We start from the raw sequence: 19,776 nt of genomic DNA, 5'->3' as shown, positions 1-19,776 counted from the left end.
AGTAAGAGTATATAGATTATTAATTAACATAAATCAATAAAGTAATGTGAATGACATACAAAGTAGGTTGAGCTATCGATGAAGCTAATAAAAAAGCTTACATGAGATTATTAATTGCTTAAATGATTCTGTCTCTCAAACAATCAAGTCTAAATATCTAAGCTCATTAAATTAATTGACTGCATTATTAACAACTCTGCTATACAATGATCATTTCTGTGTGGCTTGGAGTACATAAGTTTTATATGAAACATGCTTGGCCTACCATGTAACTCTTACATACTGTTCTTATATTTGAGGAATTCTTTTGTTTTATATAGGATGTAATTGATATTTCTCAAATATAAAAAAATCACATTTTTAGGTGTGTCAGGCTCCATCCCTGTAGTAAAATTAAGCTTGCTTCCAGGCTTATTTAAAGAAGAGAGCCATAAAAATGAATAGATTTTTCTCAAGAGCAAAATAATTCAACAAGAATAATTTGTGCATAGTGGCCAATCACGTAAGCACACTGGGGCTGTTATATGATATGTATTTGCTAAAGTATACTCTGCAAAAATTTTGACTTCAACATCTTATCTCTAAACTCTAAATTATAATCTCACTCTTAATCTTAAGAATTCACATCTGAAATATATAATTTTCTGTTTTGTTTGGAAAAGAACATTTGAAAGATCCAAAAGAAGTTTGAGTAGTAAAAAGGGAAGAGTGAAAGTGTTTATGAATTGGAAAGCAATAGATTGAAACATTTTTAAGGAGATGCCAGAGAGAAATATGTAGTGTGGGAGTGTGATCTCATCTCAGAACCATATAGAATGTTTACCTCATCATATTTTGATTTGCTCTCCATTGCATGGAAAAGTCTCCATGACTTAGAAAAATAACTATAGAATTGCAAGACTCGCCGCCTTGCTTTCATGATTCCCTGTTACCCTTTCACATGGTGTGGTATGTGTTCTGTTAGCAGTTTAGAATCTGTTAGTTCTCTCTTCCACATGATTAGCAAGTATGCGAGATAAGCTCCTAGGGTCCAGGTCAACGGCTGGCTCTCAACTTATGTGCTCTGTGAGAAACATACATCCGGATCCTTATCTTTCCTCACCTCTCACCTTCCTTCTTTTTTCCTCCAGAGCCTTTATTACAAGAAAGAACATTCTGTGGGAAAACTATGTAGACAATCTGAGTGTTTAAAAATATAATAAACAGGTCAGTTTAAAGAAGGGTGACTCTCCATCATTCTGTCCATCACTACTGTATCATCTCCTTCATTCCCTGAGGAAGTTGGCTCTCTCTTTGTGAATTCTATGTCAATAGATTCAACCAACTATAGACCAAAACTATTTTTTTAAAAATTGCATGTTACTGAGCATGTTTACACTTTCTTGTCATTGTTCCCGAAAACTACAATATAACAGATATTTACATAGTTTAGAATTGAATGTTTCCTGTAATTTTGAGATGATTTGAGGAATTTTGGAGGATGTGTTTAGTTGATACACAAACACTTTAGTTTAAGACCTGTAATATCCACCAATTTTGGTGTCCACAGAAATCTTAAAACCAATTCTCTGACAATACAACTAATGGTTTTATTTTAAAACATAGTAAAACTACCTTTAAAATATCTTTAGATTATAAATCCAATAAAAGTAAAGGACAACAAATAACTTCATCATGTTACATACACACAAATTCTTATATATTAAGGAATGGTAAAGGTTTACATACCTTCATTCTTATTGTGTTATTCAATGAGACCGTGAGAAAGAAAAACCTGCAAATAGCATCTAAGCAATACAAAACTAAGTGTAGACTGATGTTATAAAAAAAGAAATATGTATACTAGAATACCTCGCCTTTAAAATATTTAACTGAAGATACTATCTATATAGTTTTAATATTACATGTAAATTTATAAGTGTAACTACATATAGTTTTCAAAAATGACAAAAGACAAAGCTGTGAGAACTTTGAAACTCATTCAAGGAAATACAACACTTATTCTTGGGATAGTCTATAAAAGTTGGGTCTTAAATCATAAATAGAATTTGTAATGCTTGCATTAGTATATATCCATTGTGTATATAGTAGTGGGTTTTATTCTGACATTTTTGTATGCGTGTGTAATGTTTTGGAGTCATACTCACTCTCATTGATTACTCTCTTGTTTCTTTCCTGCTCCTGCAGATCTCTTCCTCTTCACAGCTACCCTTTCTACTTTTATGCCTTTGTCCCCCGATGATTTGGTGAATTATCTAGGGCTGTTCACTGGAACATAGGTGGGGATTTATTTACAGGAGCATGAGCTCTTTAGCAGTAGTAAAGCAACTGAAGAAAATGTTTCCCCATCAATCATTATATACACATAATACACAGAGAAGAATTGGGGAGAACACGAACTTCTTTCCCATATGTGACAAGGTGATGGCAGGAATTGAACTGTAACACAGACATGCATAGTTTTGGAAAAGTTCTTATAACAGGAAAAGCTGGAGACAAGAGGAAAGGGGTAAGTGGTTCACATTGATCATTCACATTTTGTTTCTTTAACAGGCAAAGGTTGCAATCCTTATTCTAGTACTTTTCTACCTACCTGATGTTTAGACACACACACAATTCTTAAGTTTTCAATTAGCAATAATCGCGCCTCAGATAAACATCATTGGCTAGGATACTGCCACTGCGCAAAGCTTAGACACAATACTTAAAATAAAAGCAACAGACCTAATAAAATGAGCCAAAGAAAATTAAAATTGGAGGGAGGGAAAATCAGTCAGGATATATGAGAATAAATAAGAAGAGAGAAAGAGAGAGAGAGAGAGAGAGAGAGAGAGAGAGAGAGAGAGAGGAAGAAAGGAAGAAAGAGCAAGCAAAAGTTAAATCTCTGAAATTTGTTTTAATATGGAATATTAACATTCACTTGAGAGTGTTTTTGTCTTCCTCTTTTTGCAGATGAACTAGGTACATATGAAAGGTTGGATTTTTTTTGTCACTAGCAAATTACAGGCTATTATGGCCAAATTATGTGTAAAGAACTCATTGATAGATCCCAAGACATTCAGATAAGTATAAAGTTATAAATGTGGAGTTTTCAAAAATGTGGGTACAGGGATAATTTTGGTCATATAACTGTTTGTTGTAGGACCTCCCCGGCATATAAGAATATTCTTGAAGAGCTAAGCCTCCTATAATTAGAAGTTTTCTGTAAATGAGCACACATCCTATGACAGTCTGGACATAAAGTCAAAATGAACTTAAAACACTTATCCTGCACTGTAGGTTGATATCTTTATGCAGGAAGGCAGGTACAGGTTAGAACGATGCCTGTCATTGGACAAGAAGAAAGGATGGGCAGGAGAAAAGTTTTAGAAAGAAGAGAAGGATTCTGAGCGAGAGGAGCTGGGAGAGCATGGCGGCAGATGTTAAGATTCTTCTCTGTGCATAGATACAGGTTGTTATGGCTACTTCAAAGATGTGAGTGTGTACAGGATTTTGTGCTGTCTAGATGGGCAAATTATATCTTATCAATTGGATCAGAGGATATTGTATGGTGTGTCCTTTCATGTGGAGACTTAATTGAGTTCAAGAGAATGTGTGGTGGCAGGATGCGCCAAGCTCACCATGGAATTGGGATGCGTGTGAAACTGGCAGGGCAGCATCCTGCCCTGGGAACTAGATGGGTAGAGAGATTGCTGCTTGCTCAGAGAGTAGCCATTGGCAGTGTGAGATTGGATGGAGCTTAGTAGGTGAGATGCTTTGCTGAGATGAAAATATCCCCCAGATGCCATGTGGGCCTATGGTGCCAGCACTAGCACAGGATAAAAGAAACCATATTTTATTTTTTACCACAATACTGCACTTTCTCTAAATATTGGGTAGATGGTGAATAAAAGTATGAGTTATCATTTTTTCTTCTGTGAAAGAGAACAGGTTATTCTTGTTAGAGAGAGTCTAATTGAAGACTGTATCATCATGATTTTTCTATTGCTATTTCTGAGTCAGAGATCATCATTCTAAGACTTTAAGCAATATGGATATAGACACAATGTTACTTTGATCTTTTTATTTCTTACACATAAAACATGTATAATATATAATGCAGATTTAATACATGGTCACAAAATATAACACTATGAAGAAAAGGAAACAATCTCACTTTTCAAATTAAGATATATAAGTATTAATTGATTTTTAAAAAAAGGAAAAATTGAGCTGCCATTTTTAGTATTTTTACTCATCTACACTCCCAGATTCCTGTTTTAAAAGTTTTATTCCTTAAATGATTACATCTAAATAATGCTGAGCTATAAATCACTAAGGTAATTTCATAGAATTCTCAAAACAACGTAATATTATAGTGATGATTACTTTTATAGAAAATCTACTCAGTAAAAAAACTAAGAGAGGGAAAGAGATTGAGTGATTACCCAATACACAAACAGTACAGCAAGGAGTCAACCCAAATTCCAGCTCTATACCCATCTGAGAGACACTATCCAAACTGATGGCAATATAGGAAAACAACGGTTCAAAAACAACCATTGGTGTCAGCCTCTTCACTCACGAATTCCCAGTTTACTCAAGTTATCTTGAGCATGTTATTTTAATTCATTGAGTCTGTCTTTTAATCTGACTACTGAATGATCTCTACCCCAAATATGAAGGACACATACCAAACAATTTACTTTTTGTGCATTGTACACCTATACAATCAATGGTCACTGTACTGTTAGCATGTTTCCCTCCCAGCATTATGAAATTTGTCAAAGCAGATTGGTGCAGAATGGGGCTTCTGGGAGCACCTAGATCATTTACAGCAGCATGCACTTCCTGATTTTCAAAACCTCTTCTCAATATACTCTGATATAAACGTGTCTGTTAAAAAGTTGAACTCACAACTTGAGTCGATTACATGTTAAGAAATGTGAAGAAGTCCTGCATCTGAAGGGGTAGGTTTAATTTTGGAATGAAAAGGGAAGTTTTCAGTGGAAGACTTTAGTTAGGAAGTATTTTTAAGTTTGCCTTCATGCTTATGAAAATTAAAGGGCAATACAGATTTATTTTATGACCAGAAATAAGGAGTCCTTCAGTGCATGCATTGGGCTAGGCTGATTAAATTCTTTAACAAGCTCCTCTAAACTTGACTTAATTACATTTGACACAGGTGTTATTATACTAATAAACTAAATAACCAAGTTCACCCAGCAAGTAACAGTAACTATATAAACCCAGTTGTGCTTTCAGAGAGCATATTTGTAATTACAGTACAATTAAGATTTCTATCCAAAGATATATACCGCTTGTTCTAGATACCTTAAACTGCCAGCATGACACAGGCTGAAGTCATCTAATGAGGGAATCTCAAATGAGGGATTTCCCAGTTAGATTGACCTATGAGCATATCTGTAGAGGATTGTCTTGCTTGTTAGTTGATGTAGGGTCCACTCGTGGTAGCACTATTCCCTAGGCAGTTGGTCTTGGGCTACATTAAAAAGGTATAAGTGGGTCTATAAGTCAACCAGCAAGACACTTTCATCCATGGTTCTGTTTTTAATTTTTTTCTTGGGTTCCTGCTCTGACTTTTTTCAATAACGCGACCTGGCAGTACAAACCAAATAAATCTTGTTCTTTTCTAAGTTGCTTTTGGTCAGAGTGTTTTATCACACCGATAGAAAGTAAACAAGGACATTGCCCATCATTTATATACGTGCACAGAATTTAGAGAATGATGCTGATGATAAGCACTTTTACACTCAGTGCAAATTCCTCCACAGAGGAAGCTTTGAACACCCTGGTGCAAACAGCTTAGTTTTCCCTTTCACTTATTATACAGGAAAAGTCAGAATAAGTGAACATCTTTTTCACCTGAGCCCCTCTGAACCTTGCCTGGGAGCTTTTACCAGGACTTTGGAAGTAGGGTACACAGAATACATGCTTAGCCTAGAAGTACAGGTGCGTCAAAGTTCCTAGGCACAACCTTCAATCAAAACACACTAAGAACATATAAAAAGGTTCCCAGCCTCCAATCTCAATCTTTTCCAGAAAGTCCTTGAGGCACTGAGTCAGAATAGCCACAACAGTAATTAGGGCAACTTCTATTGGCTCCTCTTCCTTCTATGAACTCAAACTGTTGTTTTCTGGTAGTGCTTCCCTAATAAACTGCTTGCTAGTAATCCAAGACTTAGTTTGCTGCTCTTCCCATATCCCATCCCAATCTTCATACCTCACATAGAAAAACAAAAAGATCATGGATCATTTTCCTAATAATATCTAATCTCACATACGGCATGAAAGAGCATCCTGCAGATCTACCTTATGTGTGGTCAGAACAATTCATCAATGTTCACTTCTTCTTTAGTATGTATTATTTGCTGGATTATATGGGTTAACTAAGGAAATTGAAAATGTCAGATAAAGTATAGGTGAAATATATTTTGATATATACTTTGAAACTACAATTGTATTAACATAGCCAACTAGAGGGAAATCATCTTAAACCAAGAGGGAGCTTCTACTGTCCTATGCCAGCTTTCAACAGACTAATTTAGGAAGAGTAAAAGAGAAACAGAGCTACAGAAGGGGTTGGCTGCCTTTGTGTCTGATTTCAACATAGACTTTCTATCATTTACAGTTCTCCCACAAAGATTTCTACAGTCTACAAGATGATGCATAGGTAGACAGAGGACCAGCTGAGGTAGATCTCTTGCAATGTGCTTTTTCGTGATTTTTCAAATGGCATTGCTTCCACATAGAACTCACATACGTGTGAGTAACTTTCTCTTAGAGAACAGGGTCCTTACTGGTGCTGGTGAGTCTTCTGTAATTTTTGAGCTATGTTCAAGATTCTACTGGAAACCTAAAGAAAGGGTAGTGGGGAATGCCTTGTTTTCTCTAGAAAGACAGGCACACAGGAAGCTTTGTCCTGAAGTCTCTCATTCTCTGGCTACTCTAGAGTCTAGTATGTCTATGCAGTCACTCATGTTCTTCTTTGGTGATGGGAAGCAGTGGAAAAAGGACAAATTTCAGGCCTCATTCGGAGTCTTCCCTAAAGGAAAGCCTCCTATGCGTGTGGAATGGAGAGGATATTTGGAAGCCGCAGAATTCACACCACTAAGATGATGCATAGGGTGCCTGCCTTCCACTTCAAGTCCTCCCTGAGAAGCAGTGTTTATGGAGCTGTTACTACTTGCTACAATAAACCTAAACATTTGGATTTTAATATTGTAATTGTATCTAAGTAGAGAAACAATTGCCTGGCATTAGCAAGGCCCTGTGTTTGATATCTAGCACTGCAAAACAAAATAGATTTTGGCATTTAGTATTTATCAGCTACATAGGCTCTATCTTGATTTGCTTGACTATAGAAATATAAGGTTTTCAATAACTTATACAATAAAAATGGTTTTTGGATTGATTCAGATGTATAACTGCCATATCACTTTAAGGAGAACATAGTTGATCAGGTTCCTTGATACTCCCCTGGGCCTCACAAAGCACTATCTCTTCAGTAAACATTGGACAGTATGCTTATTATATTGGTCCAATCTATTTCCTTAAATTTTTGCTGTCTGTGTTGGTTTAGCTTTTATGAAAACTTCTCCCTTTTGTCTGTTTTATTCTGTTAATCCATGTAAATATCAAAACAATGTTCAAAGGTTAAGGTATGAACAACGAAAAGAGTAAAAATAAAGTAACTCCTCTCTGAATTGAGTGGCATTTCAACAACCACAGCACTGATCACATTTTATTTTCAATGGTAGCAATTCTTGAGCATCAGTTTCCACAACTGGAGATTGATAGATTTCTGAGGCAGCTTCAAATAGCACAGAACCAAACTTTTACTGAGGTCGTCCAGCATGTGTTGATGATCAAGGACAAAGCCACCTTCACAGAGGACATGGAACAGCATCTTCACACTGGAAAGGAAACCGAAGCAGCTGGCAAGCATCCGATTCCTTACCTCACAAATGAGGAAATCTGGGAATGTCCTCTCCACTCCAGGCCAGGACTCCACATCCACAAGAGTAGATCGTGGTCCAACAATAGCAGTTTGCAAGCTGGGACGCTAAGAACCCACGAGTCCACAGAACTGGATATCTCTACAGTTGTAATCCAGTGATAAAACTCTGGAAATAGGAAAGAATAGATGAGGGAACACAGGAAGATTTAAGATAATTGTTTGAGGCTCAACCACTGGTCAGTTTTCCTTGCAATTAACAAAGTCCTGGGGTTAAAAAGAAAAAACAATGTCAAATCAGTAAAGCTTTTCGTTTGCTTCTTTTGATCCTTCCTCAAGGATCTGTTCTGAAGCCTTGATCCCTGCTTTCCTTCCCTCCCTAGGGCTGCTTGCATTCTTTTTATTCTATTTTCATGACGTATGCATTCTTTCCATTGGGTCATTTGTGGGAAATTTAAGTTCCTACTATTCTCCCTGTAAGACCAAGGAAACTTCAACAGTCAACCAAATAAGGTGTGAGTGAACAAACTGTAGAAAGTTGGATAAAGTGGACAGCAGGTTATCCTACATTCCTTAAATAAAAGCACACACAATGTCTGCATCTATGTTGGGTTCAAATTTTTCAGAATTGATTTTAAAAAGAAAAAATATTAATAGTGTTAGACATCATGTTCAGTGATAAAAGAAAAAAAAAGAAACAAAAGCAAAAAACAAAAAAACTTTCTTACCATGCTCAAAGACCTGTTTCCTTTCTAGTCCCAGACTACCCAACTTCTGCCTCCCAAAGAATTATCAATAGTATTTGCATTGAGTTTTTGGAAATAAAGTTTTCACTGAAGTTTTCACATGGTCAACACTACCATTTGTGCTCCACACTAGTAAGATTCTGCATTAGAGTCTTTAAGAGGAATGAGTCAGTAAAATATATGAGTGTAAATATTAAATACATATATTAAGAAGAAATGAATTAGATCATATTTCACAATAAGGAATGGTGGTCCAACAGTAGCAACTTGCATGCTGGGAGGCTACGAACCCATGAGTCCACAGGACCGGATGTCTATGCAGTTGCCATCCAGTGATGAACGTCTAGGAGATCCTTACAAAGTCACTGCTACTCAGTCCGTACAGGAAGGCCCAGAAATCTGTAGTCAGCTGACCACATAGGGTGGAAGAAGCAGTGGCTGGTACACCGGCTCAGAGTAAAGCAGAGAAAGCTACGGGCAGGCATGCTTCTTTTGACCTTTTTGTGTATGTTTCACCCATTTGGAAGTGAATCCCATTTGCGGCAAGCTGTGAATCCTTAGTAAGTGTGTTCCCCAAATACACCTCCAAACATGCCCAAAGGCGTGCTCCCTTGGTGTTTCAGAAATACCATTAAGCTGGGACTAAAACCTAACAGTCATCCTTTAATAGCACATAAGTGAAGTATATCAATCTATCTACCTCTCACCTTCTCTTTCACACCGTTTGCCCATTCTTTCATTTGCGCGACCATCATTTCATAAGACCGCATCTGTTCTGAAAAGAACTTTCATGGTGTGTTCCATCCCATCCTACCATTAAAGGAACATTCAGCATGTTCACCTTGCCCCAGCTGTGTGATGTCGTCCTAGCTCTGGAGCACAGAAATACGGTGAGAAGTCTGTGTAGAAGTCAGTTTGTTTTCATACCCAGTTATTCTTTCTATCCTTTCCACTGGTGTGGAGTGCTTGCAGGGAAAGGCTTTGCACAGGACCCCCATTTTGTAATCTGTTTCTGAAAGAAGCCAACCTATGACAGTCCAAGCCACAGGTTAATCATCGAAAATGGTGGCATGCCCAGGGCCTGTGGACTGGAACTTCAACTACTCTTTTCTACCAAGGGCCTTTTAGCATGTGGATGTAAAGCTGCTATGAGTTGATTTTGAAGAAGGAAATTTCGAATAGTTGGATCACAGCTATTCCTCAGGTGAAAGTTTTACCACAGTGAGGTTTGTGGCTTTTGGATCTTTGAGCCTAGTGATTGTCCTTTGACTCATTGCTGGAAACTGGTGTTCTGCGATCTCTGTGGCTTCCACTCTTCTGTGCTGTCTGAAGTCTCCTAAGATCCCCTAGGCTGGAAACGATAGGCAACAAGGAGTTTTTGGTTAATTCACTACTGTGCTTGTCTTCTCAAAAACTGATATTGTAAAGAACAACCTATTTAACCTATTTCATCGTATTGCGAAGTATCTAACATACTGACCTCTCCATATAGTATGCTGTAGTTCCCTGTATGATTCTACTTCAGTTTTCATGCAATAGTGTCTCTCTATGAACATTCTACTAATTCCATACATTTCATTCAGAATATGCACACACATTCAGTTATGTTTTATAGATGGTTTTGATTTGGTTATAACATCTCACGTGCTCAAACATCCAGTCACTAATTGATTCATTCCTAGTCTCTGAAATAGGTGCTATCCAGTCCTATCTCACTGGCTTTTGCTCTAACACAGAGTCCCAGTGACACCATTTCTACTTCCGGTTCACAGAAACCTCCATAAGGACACAGCTTATTTACCACCAACATCCTAGTGTCTCTGATTAAACTTGGTAGCATTTAGGTGCTGTTTCATTCCTCCTCCCTTTAACAGAAAATTTCAATACTGTTCTAATCATTCTTTTCTAGTACCTTTGTATCTATTCAATATTCCAACTACTTGCCTTCTCACTAGCCAGTTATGCTCCTAGCAAGTTCTCCTTCACTCCCTCATAAGGAGTTATCCATAAGTTCTAAACTAAACTAAAATACCATCAACTGCACATAATATGTGCTCAATAAAAATATTAATTTGTGTTCACATAAGATAGGGACAGGGACTTTAATTTGCTCTAAAACATGAAAGGAGGAAAGAAAAGATAGTACATTGTTAAATATTGCACATAAATTTCTCTACAGTATATTCAATGATGATGTTTTAATGTATTTTGATAGTTGTATGCACTCATGAAACTATCTTAATAGACAGAAAGACATGTGATTTTTCTGAGATTTTATTTTAGGTGTATGAGTCTTTTTCCTGTGTGTATGTCTGTGCCCCATACATATACAGCAACCTCAGAGGTCATAAGTGGGTATGGGGTCCTTTCAGATTAGAGTGATAGTTGTTGGCCGCCACATTATGTGAACTGAACCCAAGTCCTCTTCAAGAACAGGCAGTGATCTTAAATACTGAGCCATCTTTTCTAAAAAGACTATAACCTCGCATACTGTTTTGCTAAGGCTTCTATATCAATAAAGATTAGTTTTCTTCATTAATACAAGATGACATGCAAGGAAACTTCACAAGAAAAGAAATTACTCCGATATTCTCATAAACTGTTTTCTCTATGTCAGGTTCCTAAACACATGACCTATGCACACTATCTCTGAGAAATTCATACTCTAATTGTCACATTGAAGTAATCCGAAGGTAATGAGAATAAATCACTTTGTTCAAAGTTTGTGTCAAGGTATTTGAGTTCAGGCAATCTACTGACTTCACAGTTTTCATTGTGACATGATATTGTCCCATTTGATGTAAGGTCTGGAACTCTGGGGATTGTGTCTAGCCAAGCTTAGAAGCCAATCAGAGTTTGTGGGTTTGTTCTTGCAAAATGAGCTCAGACCTCTTGGCATTTGCTTCTCTTTGTGGTGGACAAAATGTGAACTTCTATTGGAAAAGGGGGGAAGAAAGTAGTTTAAATGACTTCAAGGTTTTTGAACATCAAACAATTTTTACTGAAGAACAGCACAGTCACTGAAGTGGATCCAAATAAAAGAATACATGGATCTGACAGCAATCTGATTCATGAAATACCCAGCACCGCTTTGTGGTTACCACGGTTCCAAGTAAAATACAAAAGTCTGCCTGGTGTTCTTATCCTCCATTAACAGATTCCTGCTCGGGTATCATGATCTTCCAAGGGGATGACAGTGGGCATACATGAGGAGCGATATCTTTCAGGAAATGATGCTGGCAAGGTCAACAGGTCTGGCTGGGTGGGTGGCTTGGGGATGGCCCTGGCTAGAGCTGACTCTCTTTCTATGGTCCAAGTCAGCAGCACAAATAACTGTAGGCACTTTAGATCTGGAAATTTCACAATGGATGAATTTTTTTCCATTCTTCAAAGACTATGGATGAAGGGATTGGTAAATAGTTTGTGCCTACATCTCAGTAGTGTGGGCAGCTGAGATCAAAGTAAGGGAAATTGTACAAATTGTCCACTTGAATACTAAAAGAGCAAAGCAAGCCCAGACAGCTCAACCAAATATTGCTTCCTTCTCTTTGAATTCTTTATTTTTCTAATCCAGAAGTTTATGTTCTAAATGACTGGTTGGCTGAGTGGCAAGAGTGGCTCACTGTCAGGATTTGACTGCTACTAGAAAACCTGACTTTAAAACTAAGACTTAGACTTTAGTTTTAATCTTGGTGAAGATAAGGGGACATAATCCAAATGATCACATTAGGCAACTGTAGGCTTTAATAGTATACCAAATAAAGTAGAGTCAGCTTAACAACAACAAAACAACATCACCACTAACAACAACAAAAAGCTAGCTAGGACTGGAGTGTGTCCAGACCATGGAAGTCCCATATAACACATTCCTCATCTCCAAGTGAAAGGAAGTTTGTCCTCTTCTTCCAATTTGAACTTGTCATGGTCCTGTTTCAAATTAAATGTGTGCTAGCTACTGGATAGGCTACTTCAATATCTCAGGGCTTTGGATAATGAATCAGAGCATTAAACAATTCCCATATTATTTCTGTGAATGTCCTGATCTGGTAGAATATTCCAGATTTGATACTGAGCACGTGTGGATTGTTGTCCACAGGAGAGGTCAGGCACCAGATAAGGCAAGGTCTGTGAATGGGCAGTGAAAAAGGAAGGCAAGCACAGCGTTTTGGAGACAGGAGAGAGAGGAGGAGAAGGGAGAACCAAGAGGAAGGCAGAGGAGGACAACCCAGGTCTGTGTAGCCTTAAAAGGCCACGGGTGGCTATAAATATTTTATAAGGGATCGATTTTTATAGGACAAATTGTCAATATCAATATTAATTCGCTCTGAGTTTATTGTGTAGACATTTGAGGGAGTGAGAATTTACTGATAGGAATTTGACTGATAAATTGCAAGCTTCTAGAGTTTTGATTTCAATGTGTTACTGGGAGTTGTGACTATAACCACAGGGGGCAGATGCTGGGAATGTGAACAGAGTCTGCAGCAAGAGAGCATTGAGTTAAGCGGACTCTGTGGAATTGGTGTGGCAGAGACCCGCCTTGGGAACCAGATGGATGGCGAGATCATGCACAGCCCAGAGAGTAGCGGGTGGCAATGTGGGATAGAAATTGGGAACTTAGAGAGTTGGGTGGAGAGGTTGTGCTGTTTGAGATGAAAATACCCCGCAGATGCCATGTGGCCCACCAGAGCCGGCAATAGAGTAGGTTGGCACATTTTGTTTTTATTATTTACCCCAGCGAGCATGAGATAACTGGATTTTATCCATATCTAACTCTGGTTAACAACATGTAATTAGCAAAGCAACTAGACATTTATTCATCTGGAAAATGAGATTAATTATTTTACTAATATTTGCTTCCAAAGTAGTCACTATTTATTAAACTTATGATACTTTGTGTAATGGTGTTAAGTATCGTTTCTAATTATTTCAGTATTTTGTGAGCCAGAATACTGTTAAGTAGGTTCCGGTGTCAGAGAAAAATTGGCCAATTTTCAATACTACCTTATTTAACATAAAAATAACTAGCTTTTTTAAAGGATATTTTAAAAAAATCAATGTTTAAAAATGCACTTCTCAAACGTGCAAATATTTGTAGATACTCCTTTCTGATAATGAATGACAGGTTAGTTCATGGACAGTAAGACAATCATATTATTTGATATATTTATTAGTTATTAGCTAGAAGTGAGATGGGAACATAGAGGAAAAAAAGTTATGTGCTCTCCTGAGGGCGGGAGCCAATTGCTGGGTGGAAGGGACAGGTGGAATTTCCGGGTCCCAGGAGGAAAAAGACCTGCAGGGAAAGAGAAGAGGCTTTTTCGGCCAGGCTTTGGAAAGAGAAGCACAAAGATATTGTGTACCAGTGGCTCTGCCGCCTGCGGATAGCCAAGGAGGATACAGGCTGATACAGGCTAGCTGATGAGTTTAGGACAGGAGATTCTGAATCCATCATTTGTGTTAGCTGGCGAGTTCTAAAGTAATAAAGTTGTGTGAGTGTTTTTCATCCACAGAGCAAAGGTGGGTAGAGAAAGAGAGAAGCCAGGTCAGTAGCTGGTGGGAGGAACAAAAGAGAAGCCGAGAGTGGAGAGTGAGGCAGTAGAGCACAGCGGCTCCCAGGCAAGCCAGGAGTGGGGCTGGCGACAGCTGATCTCGGGACCAGAGCACAGGCTGCGGTCCTGGGCAAAGGCTGGAGTGTGCTTTTAAAATTACACCCTGCACCCTCCCAACATAAATACTGTGCACAGCTTGTTCCGTGAGTGCTATAGAGGGAGTCACTAAGTTGCTATTTTAATGTGAATTGTTATTTTAATGTCCACTTCCCTTATGATAGAAACAGTCCCTTTGAGTTTCACCTTTCTCAAATCCCAGGAATGGCCTCGACTGCCACTTACTCAAAGTAGACACCACAGTCTGTAATGTTTAAAACACTGTTCCCTGGCAGGCCTTTCTCTCCTAAATATCTCCTGCTCTACTCTGGCCCATCTCAATACCATTCATCCTTCACTTCAAATCCTTCCCAACAGCCATGTCTTTAGCCTTGATATTTCTCTTGGAATACTGCTGTGTTCTTCCTGCCACCTTCACCCTGTCAAGAACTTCTCTCACCGTTCTGGGAGTTTTTATTCTTTCTCTGACTAGCTGCTTAAAATTCTGATATAAAACCATTTTTTAATTAGCTGAATCCCTCATAGAAATATGATAAATGAAGGTAAAGATTGTTTATATATTTTTTAAAATATTCTTGGTACTTAAGTATGTTTTGAATGAACAAACACATATCTGGAAATCTATAATTATATTCTAAGATAGTGTCCATACAAATACTGCTGAAAGAGTGCGGCAGCTGTCCCTGTCCCCTATCTCAGGGACATAGGACAAGTTCTTCCAAGTATCAGCCTCAATACTTCTCTTTTAACATCATTCTTGTTTTCAAGGTAGTTAGAGTTTCTCTACCTATCACAGGATGGCCTCAAACTTCAAATCCTCTTCTTTAAGTTTCTTGGGTGTTGGGATTAAAACACTACACCCAATCTTGCTTTTTCTTCTGACTTGTTAAAAAGTTTTAAAGTGTGTGTGTGTGTGTGTGTGTGTGTGTGTGTGTGTGTGTGTGTGTGTGTGTGTGTGTGTGTGTGTAGGATGAAGTAATTATACTGGTAAAGGCAGGTATAGGATAGAACGAGACCTGTCATTGGACCAGGAGGAAGGATGGGTGGAGGAAATAAGTTTTAGAGAGGGAGGAAACTGGAGTGAGAGGAGGAGATAGGGGAGCAGCAGAGAGAACATGGCAGCAGTTGTTAAGATTTCTCTCTGCACATCTACAGGATGTTATGACTATTCTTAAGGGATGGATATGTGCAGGATTTGGAATGTCTAGATGAACAAACTATATCTTATTTAGGTGGGCGATTATATCTTATCAATTAGATTAGAGGTTACTGTGTTGTGTGTTCTTTCATGTAGCGATTTAATTCAGTTCAAGAAAGTATGTGGTGGCTGGACACACTGGGCTACCATGGAGTTGGGATGTGTATGTCTGGCATGGTGGCAACCTGCCTTGGGAACTAGATGGGTAGAGAGATTGTTGCGGGGCTCAGAGAGAAGCCATTAGCAGTGTGATATAAGATGGAGCTTAGCGGGTGAGACACTTTGTTGACTGAGATGAAAATATCACACAGATGCCATGTGGCTCTACAAGTGCGGAATAAAAAAAAAACTTTCTAATTTTACCGCAACATGTGTGTGTGTATGCAGGCATGCACATAAACTCCTTCAAGATGTCCTCTGACTTCCACATGTGTGCCTCAACATTAAACACACACACACACACACACACACACACACACACACACACATACACACACATGCACACACATGCGCGTACACACAACATAAAAGCACAGCCTCTTGGGCCACGGTTCAGATCAAAATGTTCAACTGGGAAGGAGACATTTTCACCTTACCTTTTAATAACTTCTACTTCTGATACTTATGTACATACAAAGTATAAGAACCACTTACAAAGTATGTTGTGGTGTACTACATTTTTAAATGCTACCTGGATTTCTGTACTGGGCCATGGATAGCTATTAACCATTTCACAACCACACACTATCTCCTTGATGCTCGTTAACTTGTGCCAAACTGGCAGCATACTTAGTGACCAACTATTTGATGTATTTTAAGGAAGAGAATAAAACCAATAATAGCCATCAAGTTGATTTGTTTTTAGTCTTGGATAATTCGTTTTTAGTAAGTAGAAGTTGTGCTCTTTATTACTTTCCATATTGTTGGTTTAATGATAAGTTAAACTTACCCTTTTTATATATACAAGTTATGTTCAAGTTTTTTAGATATTTTAGGGTGAATTTAGAATGAATCAACTATTTTCCCTATGAAGGATTAATTTGGATGATTGTTTTAGTTAATGTTCTAATAGCAAATAATGTATAAATTTATTTTTTCTCACTCGATCCGTGTTGATTCATTGAGAAACATCAGTGTTGCTTATATAAGTTCATGGAAGCATTTTTCTCTATTGTTTTTGTGAGACAAAGAATAAAACCAATAGCTTCTCCAGATGCTTTGTAAAATCTGGCTTCAAAGTGACCCGAGGTTTAATATAGTGTCTGGGGTTTTACAAGACAAGATGAAAATGAAATTTGTTGTATTTTTATTTGTTTGCTTATCCAACCAGAAATTTCAAGCCATTTTGAGGTTGTCATCAACCAAAATGCTTCTGGCCAAACACTTTCCTCTTAATTTTTATAACCAAAGAAATTTTCAGAGAAATGTAATCCACATGTTTCTAAGTCAGTCCACACCCAGTAACATTTCAGTGCAGGACTTGTGATTTCCAGATTTTTGAAAAGCATTTTTTTATCTGAACCTCTTAGGGTTGCAGGTGAGTGGAAACAACAGAAGTGCTCCAGGTATAACGAGAATCACCCAGCATGCACTGGGACAAACAATCCGGAGACACTGAAAGTTTTCTTTGAGGCTCTTGAAAGTTAAAGGAAGCAGTTTTGACTTTGTTTTCCCACTGGATTCATAGCAGTGTTGATTGACCAAGTAGTATATTTCTATTTGCTGAGAAACGGCATTCCAGAAAGTCAGGCACTCAGCAGCCATTCAATAAATGAAATAGGCCAACAGCTGTTGTTATTTTCTATGTGGAATAAACAAATGAATAACCATAGTACTGATCTTAAAGAATAGCCAAATCACTAGGTAGCCGTGAAGCCCAAGGAGATAATCCTGCTTTTCAAGATAAACTGTAGATGTACTCAATTATCACTACTCAAATTGATCCTGATGGCTACAGAGCACATTGCTACCAGCCCCAATGTTTTGGGTTCCCAAATGAAAGACACAAGCACGCACACACACACATACACACACACACACACACACACACACACACACACACACACACACACACACACACACACACAGCCTTTATATTCCCATGTGTCTCAATCTGTTCAATGGCTGGGTAACTTCCTAACCTCCATACAGCTAGTCTACCGTCCAATATTCACCAACAAGTTATCACTTACTAAAATTTACATCCCATCTTTGTTGCTCAGGACTCAGCCTGCAACTCTCTAGACTGCATTGCCCAGCACCTACATGATGGCTATCTCTCTGTCTTATGCACTTCTCCAGCCTGTTCTCTCTCTTCCTTCTCCGGCTTGGTGGCTATCCCTGTTTCTGTTTGCCCCTGCCCTAGAATCCTAAAGTCCCTCCTCTGTCTCAGTGCCTAGTCATTAGCTGTCAACATCTTTATTTATCAATCAGAACCAACTGTGGTGGGACACTGCAAACAGGTTTTTGGGAAACCTAGTTAGCATGAGGACACAAGCAGCTACAATAAACTGTCCAGGTCTCTACATAACCTTAATCAGTAAATCACTCAAATTTTATTATACATAAATTTGTACATGCACACAGAATTACAATTATAATTGTATTAGATTTAGAAAGTATAATCTTATTTGATTTGATTTAACAAAAACCATTTTATCTGGCATAACACACAAAGCATCTTAAGCATAGTTACTCATGTTAAACAAATTTTAGTAATGACAAAGAGGACACATAAATAATATGAAATCTATTTTATTTTCTAAGTGTGTTTTATAGGTTAATCTGCATAATTGAACCATAAACTTTGAGGTTGACACTGACATTTGAGACTAGAAATTTAAACTGGAAAAGTCTCTGGGCAATGTTTTGAATAGAAAGACTTCAAAGTAAATTCTAGGCCAGCTGTTGAGATGACAAGATTATGTCTAATGTTATCACGACATTGTATGCAGGAACTCTGCAATAAACTAGCAGTAACTGTACTGTGCCTCATCAAAGAATGGTCTACCATAACCCCAATAACATATCATTCCACAGTCAATTATTAGATTGTAAACTATAACTTTTTTTTTATTAACTTGAATATTTCTTATATACATTCTGCGGGTTATTCCCTTTCCCGGTTTCCGGGCAAACATCCCCTTCCCCCCTCCCCTTCCTTATGGGTGTTCCCCTCCCCACCCCTCCCCCCCATTGCCGCCCTCCCCCCAACAGTCTGGTTCACTGGGGGTTCAGTCTTGGCAGGACCCAGGGCTTCCCCTTCCACTGGTGCTCTTACTAGGATATTCATTGCTACCTATGAGGTCAGAGTCCAGGGTCAGTCCATGTATAGTCTTTAGGTAGTGGCTTAGTCCCTGGAAGCTCTGGTTGCTTGGCATTGTTGTACATATGGGGACTCGAGCCCCTTCAAGCTCTTCCAGTTCATTCTCTGATTCCTTCAACGGGGGTCCTATTCTCAGTAAAGTGGTTTGCTGCTGGCATTCGCCTCTGTATTTGCTGTATTCTGGCTGTGTCTCTCAGGAGCGATCTACACTTCTGCACTTCTTTGCTTCATCCATCTTGTCTAATTGGGTGGCTGTATATATATGGGCCACATGTGGGGCAGGCTCTGAATAGGTGTCCCTTCAGTCTCTGTTTTAATCTTTGCCTCTCTCTTCCCTGCCAAGGGTATTCTTGTTCCCCTTTTAAAGAAGGAGTGAAGCATTCACATTTTGATCATCCGTCTTGAGTTTCATTTGTTCTAGGCATCTAGGGTAATTCAAGCATTTGGGCTAATAGCCTCTTATCAATGAGTGCATACCATGTATGTCTTTCTGTGATTGGGTTAGCTCACTCAGGATGATATTTTCCAGTTCCAACCATTTGCCTACGAATTTCATAAAGTCGTTGTTTTTGATAGCTGAGTAATATTCCATTGTGTAGATGTACCACATTTTCTGTATCCATTCCTCTCTTGAAGGGCATCTGGGTTCTTTCCAGCTTCTGGCTATTATAAATAAGGCTGCGATGAACATAGTGGAGCACATGTCTTTTTTATATGTTGGGGCATCTTTTGGGTATATGCCCAGGAGAGGTATAGCTGGATCCTCAGGCAGTTCAATGTCCAATTTTCTGAGGAAACTTCAGACTGATTTCCAGAATGGTTGTACCAGTCTGCAACCCCACCAACAATGGAGGAGTGTTCCTTTTTCCCATCCTGGTCAGTAT

General features: G+C 38.4%; 1 protein-coding gene and 1 non-coding gene across 2 annotated transcripts in view; both read right to left on the bottom strand.

Annotated features, from left to right (window-relative positions):
* Emc2 (ER membrane protein complex subunit 2) overlaps positions 1-19,776 on the bottom strand; it is an 894,248-nt gene that overhangs the window by 862,594 nt on the left and 11,878 nt on the right. The window lies entirely within an intron of this gene.
* On the bottom strand, positions 2,557-2,692 carry LOC116890309. Its single transcript, XR_004386538.1, has one exon. It is a non-coding gene; the product is annotated as a U4 spliceosomal RNA (small nuclear RNA).

The sequence above is a fragment of the Rattus rattus genome, chromosome 1 (genome assembly GCF_011064425.1).
Source record: "Rattus rattus isolate New Zealand chromosome 1, Rrattus_CSIRO_v1, whole genome shotgun sequence".
Taxonomy (NCBI): Eukaryota; Metazoa; Chordata; class Mammalia; order Rodentia; family Muridae; genus Rattus; species Rattus rattus.
This window is presented reverse-complemented; position numbering and strand designations above follow the sequence as displayed.